We start from the raw sequence: 5,522 nt of genomic DNA, 5'->3' as shown, positions 1-5,522 counted from the left end.
GCTTGTTCCTCAGATATCTAAGTTACTCCCACTTTCAATTCCTTTAGGCCTTTAATTCAAAATAACTTTCTTAGAAAGGCATCTTATTTAATTAAAGATTTTAAGATTTAAAAAATAAAAAAAAAATAGTTTTGTTTATTTATTTGTTTTTGGCTGTGCCAGGTCTTTGTTGCTGTGTGGGCTTTTTCCCTAGCTGCAGCGAACAGGGGCCACTCTCTAGCTGCAGTGCACAGGTTTCTCATTGACGTGGCTTTTCTTGCTGCAGAGCACTGGCTCTAGGGCGCTTGGGCTTTAGTAATTGCAGTTCCTTTGCTCTAGAGCACTGACTCAGTAGTTGTGGTGCATGGGCTTAGTTGCTCTAGGCATGTGGGATCTTCCCATGTGTCCTGCGTTGGCATTCTTTATCTGTCACTAAGCCACCAGGGAAGCCATGGAAAGGCCTTTCTAATTGCTTTATGTGAAGTTGACATCCTGTGTTTGCTATTCCTTTTTCTACTACCCTTCCCTGATACGTTTTTTAAACATATAGCTGATTTAAAATATCATATTAGTTTCAGGTGTACAATATAGTACAAGCTGGTTTTGGAAAAGGCATAGGAACCAGAGATCAAATTGCCAACATCTGCTGGATCAAGGAAAAAGCAAGAGAGTTCCAGAAAAATACATCTATTTGTGCTTTGTTGACTATGCCAAAGCCTTTGACTGTGTGGATCACAATAAACTGTGGAAAATTCTGAGAGAGATGGGAATACCAGACTACCTGACCTGCTTCTTGAGAAATCTGTATGCAGTCAGGAAGTAACAGTTAGAACTGGACATGGAACAACAGACTGGTACCAAATAGGAAAAGGAGTACGTCAAGGCTGTATGTTGTCACCCTGCTTATTTAACTTCTATGCAGAGTACATCAGGAGAAACGCTGGACTGGAAGAAACACAAGCTGGAATCAAGATTGCTGGGAGAAATATCAATAACCTCAGATATGCAGATGACACCACCCTTATGGCAGAAAGTGAAGAGGAACTAAAAAGCCTCTTGATGAAAGTGAAAGAGGAGAGTGAACAAGTTGGCTTAAAGCTCAACATTCAGAAAACGAAGATCATGGCATCCGGTCCCATCACTTCGTGGGAAATAGACGGGGAAACATGGAAACAGTGTCAGACTTTATTTTTGGGGGCTCCAAAATCACTGCAGATGGTGATTGCAGCCATGAAATTAAAAGACACTTACTCCTTGGGAGAAAAGTTATGACCAACCTAGGTAGCATATTCAAAAGCAGAGACATTACTTTGCCGACTAAGGTCCATCTAGTCAAGGCTATGGTTTTTCCTGTGGTCATATATGGATGTGAGAGTTGGACTGTGAAGAAGGCTGAGAGCCGAAGAATTGATGCTTTTGAACTGTGGTGTTGGGGAAGACTCTTGAGAATCCCTTGGACTGCAAGGAGATCCAACCAGTCCATTCTGAAAGAGATCAGCCCTGGGATTTCTTTGGAAGGAATGATGCTAAAGCTGAAACTCCAGTACTTTGGCCACCTCATGCAAAGAGTTGACTCATCGGAAAAGACTCTGATGCTGGGAGGAATTGAGGGCAGGAGGAGGAGGGGACGACAGAGGATGAGATGGCTGGATGGCCTCACGGACTCGATGGACGTGAGTCTGAGTGAACTCCTGGAGTTGGTGTTGGACAGGGAGGCCTGGTGTGCTTCAACTCATGGGGTCACAAAGAGTCGGACATAACTGAGGGACTGAATAGAACTGAACTGAAACTTATTATAAAATAGTAGCCATTTACCCCTGTGCTGTATGGTATATCCATTTTGCTTATTTATTTTATACATATAGTTTTCATCCCTTAATCCCTTGTCTTTTTCATCCCTGATTTGTTTTTACTTTATACTTTTCACCATAAAATATGATTTCACTATGAAATATAACTTGTAATTTATTTATTCTGCTTGGAAGGAAAATTCAATAAGGTATAAAATTGATATAAACACCTAGTAATAATATAAATGGATTATTAAATGGTGCTGAAACAAATAGACAGCAAGACATTTCTCTAGCAAGTATGGGTTTACTCATGGTCAGCAGAGAGCTACAACCTGGGGGTTGCCATCTTGGCAAGCCATATGCAAGTCCCCACCCACACAGCAAGGGTAGGAGAATGCTTGTACAGAAGGAAGAAGGACACTGCAAAGGTCATAGTGAAAAAAAGAATCCATGGCTTTTCATGTCTGAGTCCTGACAGGAACAGGAGGTGTATTTCTTCTTCCTGTTGGACTCTGCTATTGTCCCAGAGTGTTTGTGAGCTTCCTCTCTGGTCTGTTCTATTTAATTAAGGTTTCTATTTATAATTTTTTACATCCCCCCCCCCTCTGCCGCTCCCCCATTATTATCAGGACTTTTCTCAGAAAGCATTGAGATTTTCTGATTTCAGTGTTTTTTTGGTCCATCAGTGCCAGGAAGGACCTTTCTTCCTGTAAGTGTAGCATGAACATAGTATCTCACATTGGAGGGAATGTGCAGATTGGAAACCTGTTGGGGTCACATTTGCGTAATGAGGGGTAGGATGGAGAATGTTCAGGAACTTTTAATCTGAAGTCCATATGTTATCAAGATCATGGACATTGGGGGTCATCTGAAGCTTTATATCATCATCAAAGTTTTATGTCACAAAACTTTATGTGACAAACTCCCGACAAACCTAATCTGGGTATCTTGGGGAAACTGTCTCATCCAATGTCTCCTGCTTCAGTTCTGCGAAATTTTTAGTATCAGGTCACCAGATGATGTGCAGTCCGGTCAAGATTGGTGCTTTCTTTAGGGATGTTATGTGAATCCAGAGTCTGTCTATTCCTTGGAGTTTGGTGGCACAAGTGTTGGTTAGCAGTGCCTGAAACAGGCCTTTCCACCTAGGTTGAGGAGACCTCTTCTGGAGGTGTCTTTTCCAGTAGTGAAATCTCCAGGTTGCAAGCTGTGATGTTTAAGGTCTTCATTTCTTGAAAGTGCACTGTGAAATGATTGATCTACCAAAATATGGTTACTTTTAATATAAATAATTAGGTCTTTGCAGTATTAGAATACTCCTTTTATCAGTTTTGAGTCAAAAGAATCAGGACCCAAGTGCACTGGGCATCCTGTCACTATCTGAAAAGGTGAGAGCTTGTAAGTTCCGAAAAAGTTGGATCCAAGATATGGAAGAACTAATGGCAATGATATTTGCCAGTGTGCTTGGAGAGCCTGTACAAGTTTTGCAAATTAAATCTTAAGAATCCTGTTAATATGTTTGACTAAACCAGAGGCATGAGGGTGGTAAGCACAGTAGATGTATTATAAAACCAGCATAGCTGTTGAAGTATCTGGCCAGTAAAATGAATTTCTTGATCATTATTGAGATTGAGAGGAGTTTTGTATGTATGGATTATCTTCTCCAGAAAGACTTTGGCTACAGAACAGGCCTCTTGCAAGGGGAGGCTTCAGTTCAGTGTGAAACCATACAGATCAGATCATGATTAAAATACATTTATATTTATTAGACAGATGAAATTTTATGAAATATATTGGCCAGATTCCAATGACCAGTTTAAATTGTTAAGGAACAGTACAAACAGGCTTGTTTCTGTTGTGCTTTGGACAAGTGGAACAAATGAGGTAAGCACTCTTTGCAACCTTGTTAATGCTTTCCCACCAATATTGGTTCATTAAGGCTATCTTTGTGTCAACAAAGATGACACTGTGTCTCCAACAGTGTTGAGGCATAGGAATTTAGACTCTCCAGGAGGACTGGTGATACTGAGACCAACTTGGGTCTGCCTGTTCATGCACAGTAAAGTCAATATGCTGACCTCTAACTGTGGTGAAGAGAGGTGCAGCATTTATTGCAAGGCCCAGCAAGGAGTATGGGCTACTAATGCTGAAAAGACCAGAACTCCCTGGTGGGTTTGATGGAAATGTTTTTAAAGAGACTTTATCATGTGACTGAGAGGGTTATAGGGTTCCTGATCAACTTATGGGCATTCTAATTAGTTGGTGGTGAGGTATATAATTGAGAGTCAATATTATGAACCCTAGTACCAACAGTTCTGGGGTCTATGTGCTTGTGGTCAGCGTGCAGTTAACTTCTATTTGATGGGGCTTTCAATATCTACAAGACAGCTCAAGGATGTGTGAGAATATTCGATATAGCCTTTGAGGGGAACTGAAGTCCTTGACTTGGTTGTATGACTGAACTATTATTATTTTGTCTTACTTAACTGTTTCCCTTTGTTTCTGTATTTTCTCACTTTTCTGATTAAATTTGCTCTTTTGAACTTGGCACGAAGATAGCAGAGTGAGCACCCTGTCTCCCAGCTCTGAAGATCCAAGTCCTTTGATTGTTCTTCTTTGTACTGTATGTTTTCATACAGGCTGTGGAGGGCTAGAGAGTGTACTCTTAAAGGGAAGCCAGTGAATTGGTCCTATGTCAGACATGAGTAACTTTTTTCTTTGCATCAGGATTCCTTCAGATCATCAGCTTTGAGAATATAGCATAAGTGATTGTTTCAGAAGGTATAGGTTTGCAGAGTGGAGATTTCCTCCCCTCTAGGTCCTTGGTTAGCTTCAGCATGTTCTTTTTTATTTCTGATCATGACTCTATGGCTCAAATAGTGTGAAAAATCACAAAGGTGCTTGATTGGAGATAGGTATTTTCTTACATTTTAATATACAGAAACATTTCTTATTGAATTATCACTATGGTTTTGAATTATCACTTATGGACACTAAGATGTGTCCAACTCTTTTGACCCCATGTACTGTAGCTAGCCAGGCTCTACCCATGAGATTCTCCAGGCAAGAATACCGGAGTGGGTTGCTATTTCCTTCTTAAGGGGATCTCCCGACCCTGGAATCGAACCTGGGTCTCCTGCATTGCAGGCAGACTTTTTACCGATTGAGCTATGAGGGAAGCCCTGACCTGGTCCACAGCCTTAATTAAAATTGCCCTTTTTCCCTGGTCATAAATCTCATTCCAAAAATGGGTCCTTCTCAGACTTGTACAGAAATCTAGGCTTTGAATACCTAAACTCCTGTGAATTTTTTCTTTACCTTTTTATAAAAAACATGCATAGGTAAGTGCCAAAGTGCCCAGGAAGAAGAGAAAAATGGCTAAATTACAAAAAGTTATTTAACTTCTATTTTTCATTTGTTTAATGCTGTTTCCCAAATTGATGCAGAATCTATCCTGGCCAAGTTTCTTTTTTTTCTTTTTTTTACTCTTATAATAGAATAGCTCTAAATGGCATTATAATTGAGAATTGGAAATCTTGAATTTCCTATGAGTGTTTTTGCATTCAAGCATTAATAACTCTTCCTCACAATTTCAGACAGTGAAAAAATGCACTTAAAAATGAAAAGAATTTGTAACTTCCAGTCAATAATTGTATATTGATAAAAATATTTATATAATTTTCTATAGATTTTGTAGCAGTCTGCAATGATCTTAATTTCCCTCTATGACAAGGACTTTCTTGAAGCTTTATA

This window comes from Ovis canadensis, chromosome 15 (assembly GCF_042477335.2).
Source record: "Ovis canadensis isolate MfBH-ARS-UI-01 breed Bighorn chromosome 15, ARS-UI_OviCan_v2, whole genome shotgun sequence".
In the NCBI taxonomy this organism is placed as follows: Eukaryota; Metazoa; Chordata; class Mammalia; order Artiodactyla; family Bovidae; genus Ovis; species Ovis canadensis.
The sequence above is the reverse complement of the archived record's forward strand: the minus strand, read 5'-3'. Positions refer to the sequence as shown.